The sequence below is a fragment of the Bison bison genome, unplaced genomic scaffold (assembly GCF_000754665.1).
Source record: "Bison bison bison isolate TAMUID 2011002044 unplaced genomic scaffold, Bison_UMD1.0 scf7180017864375, whole genome shotgun sequence".
Classification (NCBI taxonomy): domain Eukaryota; kingdom Metazoa; phylum Chordata; class Mammalia; order Artiodactyla; family Bovidae; genus Bison; species Bison bison.
Window position 1 is genome coordinate 3,773,580 of NW_011494947.1, and position 10,174 is coordinate 3,783,753.

A 10,174-nucleotide genomic window follows, 5' to 3' on the forward strand; every position below is an offset into this window, starting at 1 on the left:
TCCGCTCCAGGAAAGAAAAAAAGGAAAAAGAAAAAGGGTAAAAAGCCGGCGCGAGGGAGCGAGAGGGAGAGAAAAAAGGCCCGTAGAGCCACACTGCGCCCCCGGGCCCCGTCCCCCTGCCCCCAGCAACCCTGCTGGGGAACCCCCGCACCCTGGGGGGCAGAGGGCGCGCGCGCAACACTGACCAATTATTTATGGGCGAATCAATTATTCAGCTGCCCCGGGAAGGGGAGGGGCGGGGTAAGGCCGAGGAGCTGGAGGGCGGCTGCGGAGACCACCCCGCCTGACTGGGGTCGCGGCTCTCCCGCTGGGCCTCGGGGGGTTGGGAGGCGTCCCCACGCCGGGGGTCCTGTTGTGAGAAAACTGCCTCGGGGTGGGCTCCAGGAGGAGCGCGGGGGAATCCGCGGAAACAACAGAGACAACTCAGAAACGTCCCAATTAGACCGGGAGGCCGGGGGTTGAAAAGAGCTGACTGGGGCTGGGGGGTGGCGTGGGAAGAGCCTGGCTGCGAATTCTTTCCTTTCTGACTTCATTCGTTCCCTTTTCTTTTGCGAGCCCACTAGGGTCCACTGTGCCCAGAGCCGACGATGGCCGGTGGCAGAAGAGGGTTAAGAGCAGGAATTCGGAGTTAGCTCCGTTCCGTTGCTCAGTCGCGTCTTTTTCGTGGCTCTCTGCGACCCCGTGGACTGCGGCGCGGCCAGGCTCCCCTGGAGTTAGAGCTGGGTCCGGTTCTGGGTCTGTACTGTGTTCTCCCCGGCTCTGTGCCCTTAGGCAAGGGACTTGCCCTCTCTGAGCCTCCACTCCGTCATCTGCTGGGTGGAGAAGAGCAGAAAGATAACGTGAAAGACGTGGGTGTGAGGATTCAGTAAAATGGGCACTTGGGCAAGGCCTGGCACCTAGTGGGGTGTAGGAGGGGAGATTCTTTCTTCACTTTAAGGGGAACATGCCAAGGCCCCCAATATCCTTCCCTCTCCCCTGCCCCCCAAATCTGGGCTGTGTGTCGGTCTCTCAGTTGTGTCTGACTCTTTGTGACCTCATGAACTGCAACTCTCTAGGCTCCTCTGTCCATGGAGATTCTCCAGGCAAGAATACTGGAGTGGGTTGCCATGCCCTCCTCCAGGGAATCTTCCCAATCCAGGGATTGAACTCAGGTCTTCAGCATCGCAGGCAGATTCTTTACCGACTGAGCCACCAGGGAAGCCCATGCCCCCCCTACCCCAACTCTGGGTGCTGGATAACCTGCATCTTCCCTTGGCTTCAGACATTTGAAGGTCATTATCAAAACCAAGTCAACCCCAAGGTCTCTGTCCAGGGCTCTCACCTCTGGCAGGCTTCTCACTGCCTGGCCCTTCAAAGGCTAATGCCTAAGGCAGCCAGAGGGGTCGACGTGAGCCTCAGTTGGATCTTCTTGCACCCTACATCCTTCCCTCCTCTGCAGCCTCCTCCTCTCCCCACGTCCTTCATCCTCCTTCCAGCCTTCTCCTCCCTGCTTCCCATCTGCTGAAGAGGTTTGGAGCTCTGAGGCCCTGGGAGCCAGGGCTTGTCAGAATAGAAGTGGGTGCAGCTCTCAAGAAGGTCCTGGCCTCCCAGGACACACTGTTCAGGGCACCAATATATTTTCCAGAGCTCAGGAACTAAGCAGGCTTCTGTTTCCAGACTCAGGCTTGCCAAAGGGTTTACTGTCTTCTCACCAAATCTTACTATTGTTTTTCAGTCGCTCAGTCCTGTCCGACTCTGCAACCCCATGGACTGCAGCACACCAGGCTTCTCTGTCCTTCAGTATCTCCTGGAGTTTGCTCACATTCATGTCCGTTGAGTCGGTGATGCTATCTAACCATCTCATCCTCTCCCACCCTCTTCTACAAATCTTACAACAGCTGTGTGAGGTGAACCTGGGCAGATCTAGGTTTCCTGAGGCCTGAAGCTTTTACCATCTTGGGGACCCTCTTTAAGAAAAATAATGTGAAGTTATGAATACACTGTTAAGCCCAGAGCCTTGACAGGAGTACCTGAACCTGAAGCTTCATTATCTTCTGGTAAATCGCCACTGGAGGTAGGGGACATAATTATTCCTTTGTAGAGGTGGAAAGAAAGCTTTAGAGAGGGAAGTCGCTGGCCCAAGGTCACAGAGCTGGACAGAATGCAGCTGGGGTTCCAGCCCAGGTCTTACTCTACAGGCAACACCCTGAACTGCCTCAGTGCATATACCACCCACCACCTCACCTTCTCACCTCTGCCCACCATGGCTCCAGCCCAGGCAAGGTCAGGGATAGCAGCCCTTTCCTCCAAGCCAGCCTGTGCCCTCCTTCCCAAGGCCCTCATGCCCCAGCACTCCAGCCTAGGAGACTTTCTGTCTTGTGACAACAACCACACAGTACCAGGAGGTAGATCTCTTCTGACCTTTCAGTTCCCACAGCTGTTCCTGCTCATTCCAGAACCCAGACTCCTCAAATGACCCCAAGGGAATGCCCCCTGTTAGGTGGTGAGCTCCCAGGCGCAGGGGCTGCCTCTGTCTTGTTTGGCAAAGCATTTTCAGCTTTCAGCGCAGGGCAGGTATGGAGCAAACCATTAAAATACATTTAGAAGTAACACCTATTCCCAGTTTCAGGAGGGGGTGGGATGTTAGGGGCAGTGGAGACACTGTTAAACTGCAGACACCCGGGTCCCTCCAGACCTATTGAATCAGGCTCTCTGAACGTAGGGCCTGGGACTCTGCATTTTAGAACTCCCTCAGGTACATCCCAAGCTCAGCAAAGTTTGAGACACCCAAAACATTATGTGTTGACCAAGTCCCTCTCACAAAGGGGACTCATCACACCTGGTGGTGGTTTAGTCAGCAAGTATGTCTTACTCAGAGTTGGTGATGGACAGGGAGGCCTGGCGTGCTGCGATTCATGGGGTCGCAAAGAGTCGGACACAACTGAGCGACTGATCTGATCTGATCTGATCTGATGTCTTACTCATGCTACCCCATGGACTGTAACCTGCCAGGCTCCTCTGTCCATGGGATCTTCCAGGCAAGAGTACTTGAGTGGATTGCCATTTCCTCCTCCAGGGAATCTTCCTGACCCTGGGATCAAACCCAGGTCTCCTGCATTGCATGCAGATTATTTACTTATTGAGCTACCAGAGAAGCCCCTCATCACACCTAATTCTGGCCAATTTTACCAGTGTACCAAGGTCACCTTCAAGCTGAGAGCTAATTGTTTCTAATACTTATTAAAGATCAGTGGTGTCCCTGGGACTGGATCTGAGGTTTCAGATAGCTGACCTGACTGGACACTCACAAAAACTCTTTAAGAAGTAGAGACAATTATTGTTCCCATTTTATAGATAGAGAAACTGAGGCCAGGTGAGGCAAAGCAACTTGTAGACAGACAAAGAAAGAAAAAAAGTAAAGTTGTTCAGTCGTGTCTGACTCTTTGCAACCCCATGGATGGTAGCCTGCCTGGCTTCTCCATCCATGGGATTTTCCAGGCAAGAATACTGGAGTGGGTTGCCATTTCAAGGCACTGGGGAACAAGGAGGTTGAAACAGGAGAGCTGTCTGCAGGACCACTGGTCTCAGCAGTGTAACTTACAAGGGTCTCCATAGATAAGAGTCTATATTCACTGCCTGTGAATAGCTTGGAAAAATGTACAGTCACTACAAGGACCTCAGGCTAAGATGTGCAAAAAATTAGGTGACAGACCCCAAAGAAATCTAATCAAGTAAGCCTCTTCTTCCTGGTTATCTTTGGAGTCAGTGTTCTGGGGAATGCGTGTTTGCAGAAGGATTTGATGTGTTTGCTTCAGGCAAATCTTTGCCTTTTCTCTGCCTGCTGTTCTGGTACAAAGGGAAATGGCCAGGCCAACAGGAGGAGAGAACCTGGGCTGGTGGTAAGCAGGCAGGCTGGCACTGCAGGCCGGCGTGGCTCTCTGGGCTATCTGCAGGACTCTATCATCTGATCCCCTGAGCCAGTGCTGTGTGCAAACACAGCCTCTTTTCTGCTCCACTAGTGTGATCAAGGCACTGGGGAGGCGTCCGCTGGGGAGGAGATGATTTAGTGGCCTCTGTTCCTGGTGCCCAAGGGACTAGTTGGGGCGGAGGGTGTGGACTTGCTCTGAGAAGACCCAGAAGGCAGAACTAGGGGAGGTCACCCAGAGAGGTGTTCAGCCTCACAAGGTAAACCATCTAATTGTCAGGGTAGCCTTGTAGGTAGTGAGCATCCTACCTGGGGAGGTATTCAAGGACAGATAGGGTGTGTCTGTGTGTGTACAGAGCCATGACTCAGGAAAAGGATCGGCTGAGGCAACTTTGAGAGCTTTTTCCATACCGAGACTGGGAATTTCCATTCTTAATGTAGTTGACCAGCCCAAGTGAAGCTGATGGGAAAAATTAACACAGAGAGAAGGTGACCAAGGTTACAGTGCTCAGACTGGGAACCCACAGGCCCTGAAGAGGCACCCAAGGGACATGGAACCAAGCCCACAGCCCTTGGCCTTCCAACAAAACTGCCATTGCTTAACACTTGGACATGCTCCTTTCTCTTGCAGTCATCTGTAAATGCTCATTAGCCCTTCATGATAATGATTAATAATACTATTAGTGATAACCAACAATCAATAATCGTAATATCCATAGCATGAACTGAGTACTTACTCAAGCAGGCGCTGTATGTTTAAACCCATGTAACTGACATGACAATCCTATGAACAATGTCCTTACTTTTACTATCATTCCTATTTAACAGATGAGGACACTGAGTCTCAGAGAACTGACATGTGACCCAGACTCAGAGCCGTGCTGCCATCCATCTGTGGGGCTACTTCTACCCTCAGTGGCAGGGACCCTGGCCACTTCCCACCCCAGGGTTACAGAGCAGCAGAAACTGGCATGGGAACAGGGAGAGGGGAACCATCTTCTCCAACTCCCTCATTTTACACCAAGGGAAACAGGTGCCAGTGAGGGGAAGAGACGTCTCAGTGTCAGCATCAAGACCAAAGGCTGCTGGTTTCCTGGGTGGGCTTCTCCTGTGCACTCCTACATCCCACTCCTCTTTCACAATGATATTTTAAAAGTTGTTAATGTTCGCATATTTGTAAGAACACATTGTTAAAGAAATGAGAAGACCTGCCACGTGTGAAGCAGTTAAACTGTGTGCAGAGACTGTTTGCTTGCCTGTAATGGGGACAATAACAATGCTTCCCCGCTGACCTCGCAGGAGGGGGTCACAGTTAAAGGTGACAGGGAATGTAAAGCAGCTGTTTTATAAACTGGAGGCCACCGCCAGGGTGATCATCTTTGGATGCTGGGCATAGAGATTAGAAGTAAATGCTGCAGCCCCTATCAGGAAAACTGACCAGCATTTAGAGCCCAGCGCCATCAGGTCTCCTAGTGTTAGATCCTCCCTGGAAAGCATCCCATTCATTTATTCATCCTTCTGCCTGGAAATCATGTATTGAGCACCTGCTGTGTGCAGCAGTATGTCCAGCTCAGCAGCTTTGAGCCCAGGCTCCAGGTCAACTCTTCCCCGTCCTGGGTTCGGATCTCAGCTTCATCACTCTCCAGCAGACATGGAACTCCCTCTGGGAGCCTCTGTGTCTCCTGGTAGGATGTCGTCCGGCTGCTCTAGCAGAACCCAGGGGACAGCAGCTCACGGAGAGAAGGGCTGACTCCCTTCTCGGGTTAGTCTAGGGGGCTCTGTGCTGGGAGCTGGCCCAGGGCCTAGGCACTTTTTGTCTCTCTCATTCCATAGGGAATTGAAGTGAAGTGAAGTCGCTCAGTCGGGTCTGACTCTTTGCGACCCCATGGAGGACCCCATACGCTCCTCCATCCGTGGGATTTTCCAGGCAAGAGTACTGGAGTGGGTTGCCATTTCCTTCTCCAGAGGATCTTCCTGACCAGGGATCGAACCCAGGTCTCCCATACTGTAGGCAGACGCTTTACCCTCTGCACCACCAGGGAAGTCCCCCATAGGGAATAGCCTCCACCCAAAAGGTGGAAGATGGCCACCACCTTCCCCTCCCAATTCTTTCCTGTGTGTTGGGAGGACCCAGGAGGTGGAGACTGCTCCTCCTCTTTCAGGGAGAGCTGGACAGCACTTGGATCATCTCTCTCACATCCCATTGGCCAGAACTGACCACATGACCTGCCTTAGTTGCAAGGGATACTGGGAAATGTAGTGTTTAGCCTGGCAGCCGTGTGCCTCATTAAAACCCTGGAGAGGGGGTTTCTATTACTAAAGGTGTGATAGCAGAATGGGTACTGGGCAGCAGCCAGCAGCCTCTGCCACGTAGGATTCAGGGAGGTACTTTGGGGAAGCACTCAACACAGGCCCAGGTATGTGGCTGGTGCTCGGGAACTGTGCACTCAGGAATACAGGGACCTGCTTAGACCAAAGCCCTGGGAACTGCTCTGGCTGTTAAGTGGGGGCCTCCACCCCATGCCCTGCATCCTCTAGATGATGGGGAGGAGCACTGAGAGACAGCAGTCCTCCACCCAACCCCTCAGGACTCCCAGCCCAGCCTGGGGAGGATCTCAGGTCTCCTTTCTCCCTTCAAAGGAAAAACAGGAAAGCAGCCTTGTATTCAGGGCTTGGGGACATGGAGAGATGGGTGACATAGGGGCCCTTGCAGCTCTGCCTCCACGGAGCATGGCAGCCTCTGCCAACCCAGAGCTCGAGGCTGGGGTCCACGTTTGCCGTGCTCAGGCTCTCAAACCCTGGGCAGAAGCCCTGGCAGGCATCTTTGTTCCACACCTTCTGAATGCAGCACCAGCTGGTTTGAGCTCAGAGAGACGTTCCCTCCCTGAATATTCCCCTCCGGACACGAAGCCCTTCTCAGCCTAAGGAGGACTGGTGGGTGACTCAGGAAGGAGGAATATCACCTCCCGCGGCACTGTGTCCCCATGGGTCCAGCGCACCCCTAGCCACGTTGCAGGAGGCTCTCCTTCAGAGGCTGGGTTTAGGCTCAGGAGCTGAGACCACCCCCCCAACCCACCCCCCATCAGACATACACTGGTTCTGCCTCTTAGCAGCAGCATGAGCTGATCTTTCCAATTACAATGATGATGATAAAGGCACCGGTTGCTCCATGTTATTGTAAAGGTTTGTAAAATAATCCATGCAAGGTGCTTGTGGAGAGGAAGAGCTCAATGAAGAGTGTCTGTTCAGACCAGGGTGATGACTGTTATTTTCTTCCATCCATTCCTCCCCCTTTGCCCACCCGCTACCTGTCCACACTTCCCTGCCGTCGACGCCCTCCTATCCCACTGTCTGCACGCTAAGGCTTCTTTGAGGCCCCCAGACTGGGCAGGTCCCCTGCATCCGCTAGCTTTGCATTGCAGCTTTCTCCTTCCCAGTACTTTCCAGAACGTGATGAATTCATTCTGGGTGGAGCACTGCCCTCCTGACCTGGAGTCCTGAGCCAGCAGAGACTGTGCCTATTTCATTCATTGGCATAGCCCTGGTGCCTGACACAGGGTGTGGTGGCATGGTGAGGAGCCCAGTGAAAGCCCTCCGAATGAATGAATGAGGAAGTGAATCAATGGTTACATGAGTGATGAGGGCATTTTGCCATCTGCCTGAGAATGTGTATTTAAGAGCAGAGTTCAGGGACTCAGAAAGACTAATTTTAATGTCAGCTCAGTCATTGACTTGCTGGTGACTTGGAACAAGATCCTGCTTATTTTTTATTTTTTCCATGCCCACCTCCTCCCTGCTTCTTTTTTTTAAATGTATTTATATATTTTATTTTTGGCTGCACTGGTTCTTTGTTGCTTTGTGCGGGCTTTCTCTAGTTGCAGCAAGCTACTCATCTTTGTGGCGTGCAGGCTTCTCATTGCTTTGGCTTCCCTCGTTTTGGAGTGCAGGCCCTAGAGCACGGGCTGAGTAATCGTGGCTCAAGGGGCTTAGTTGTTCTGCGGCATGTGGAATCTTCCTGGACCAGGGATCGAACTCATGTCCCCTACATTGGCAGGCAGATTCTTAACCACTTGCCCCTACTTCTTCTTGAGTTTTAGTTTCCTCCTCTAGAAACTAACAACGCATCATAGAGTTGGCGAGGAGTCACTGGAGATCATGGGGAAATACTGCAGAGATATTGAGCTCCCAGTGCATAATAACTGCTTATTAAGCACTGGTTGTAACAATTATTCTTTTTTCTTTGTTTTTTTTTATCGAAGTGTGAAAGTGAAAGTCGTTTGGTCGTGTCTGACTCTTTGCGACCCCATGGACTATACAGTCCATGGAATTCTCTAAGCCAGAATACTGGAGTGGGTAGCTTATCCCTTCTCCAGTGGATTTTCCCGACCCAGGAATCGAACCGGGGCCTCCTGCATTGCAGGCGGATTCTTTACCAACTGAGCTGTAGATGATGTACAATATTATATAAGTTACAGGTGTCCAACGTAGTGATTCACAATTTTTAAAGGGTATGTATGCTCCGGGGACGACAGAGGATGAGATGAGTCTGAGTGAACTCCGGGAGTTGGTGACGGACAGGGAGGCCTGGCGTGCTGTGATTCATGGGGTCACAAAGAGTCGGACACGACTGAGCTACTGAACTGAACTGATGCTCCATTTATAGTTATTATAAAATATCAGCTAGTCCTAATTATTATTAATATTCTCCTTGAAACAACCAGTGGCGTTTACTCTGCATTTTTATGTCAAAGTTCCCTGGACTGACCCACTCTCCTTCACTACTGGAAAGCTCAGGAATAGTTGACAAAAGCTTTCATTCATTCATGCACACAGTGATTTGGCAAACACTTTCTGGGTGTTCTCCAAGTGCTGGGTTCAGAGCTGGTTGCTGGTGTGGGGAGTAGAAAGGAGGGTAGTGCAGGAGAAGAAAACCATCAAGTTCATCCTCTGGGCAAAAGGAAGTGGCGGAGACCCTCTGTCCACATCCTGTCACCCCCCACCCTGCCCATGGCCCGTCCATCTGTGTCCTTTTCCTGTGCCTCTTTCATCCTGGCCTGGGGAGGGGGCTCTGCACCCCCACCCACCAGCAGCCATTTCCTGCCCTTCTGTCATCTGCCTCCTTTGATCCTTTTGTCAAGAGACTCTTAGAAGCCTCTGAGCCGTTGGCAACCCTGGCAACCTCTTCTCCTGGGCTGGTGACCCCCGCAGAGGTTGGAGCCACGTGGGTTTCTCTGGGAGGCAGATGGTTTCTGGCCTCATTCATTCATTCACTCATTCAGCATTCATCACTCATTCACAGGCTCCAGCCTGTGAGGGGCCCACACAGAGTAAAAGACAGCCCCGGTCCCTGCCCTCATGGAGCTCCCAGACCATTCTGAAGGGTGATGGATGTGCATTGCTGATAAGGAAACAGGCCTCCAAACATGGGCCTAGGGTCTTCACCTGGCACGAGCGCCCTTGCCCAGCTCAGAAGCTCAGCTGATGCTCTTTTCTTTTGACTGCGCTGGCTCCTGGTTGCGGAGCCTGGGCTCAGTAGTTGCTGCGTGAGGACTTAGTTGCTCCTAGGCAAGTGTGATTGCAGTTCCCTGACCAGGGATCAAACCTATGTTCCCTGCATTGGAAAGCAGATTCTTAACCACTGGACCACCACAGACAGGGCTTCCCTGGTGGCTCAGACGGTAGAGAATCTGCATGCGAATGCAGGAGACCCAGGTTCAATCTCTGGGTTGGAAAGATCCCCTGGAGAAGGAAATGGCAACCCACTCCAGTATTCTTGCCTGGAGAATCCCATGGACAGAGAAGCCTGGTGTGCTACAGTCCATGGGGTCACAAAGAGTTGGCCACGACTGACCAGCTAACACTTTCCACCAGGGGAGTCCCTCCACTGATGCTTTTGAGGGGCTGCCATTTATTGAGGACTTACCGCGTGCTGGGTGCAGTGGCTCAGCGGTTTGTGGCCCCGCAGGAACCTGCTGACTCATCCCTCTAGCCCTGTGAGGGAGGGACGGTTATTCTCCCCATTTTATAGATGAGAAGATCGAGGCACAGAGAGATGAAGAAGTCTGCCTGGGGCCCTGTGGCTTGTAGATGGCAGAGCTGGGTTTTGAACCTTGTTTGACAGAGTTCAGCACACATGCTGTTCTGTCCCCTGGTGAAAGAAGAAGGGTAGGGTGATCCCGGCATGAGGACCCTGGACTCACCTCTGCTACACAAGCTGGGGGACCCGCCCTTTCCACATTCTGGCCTCAGTAGTTCCAGCGGGTGGTTGGG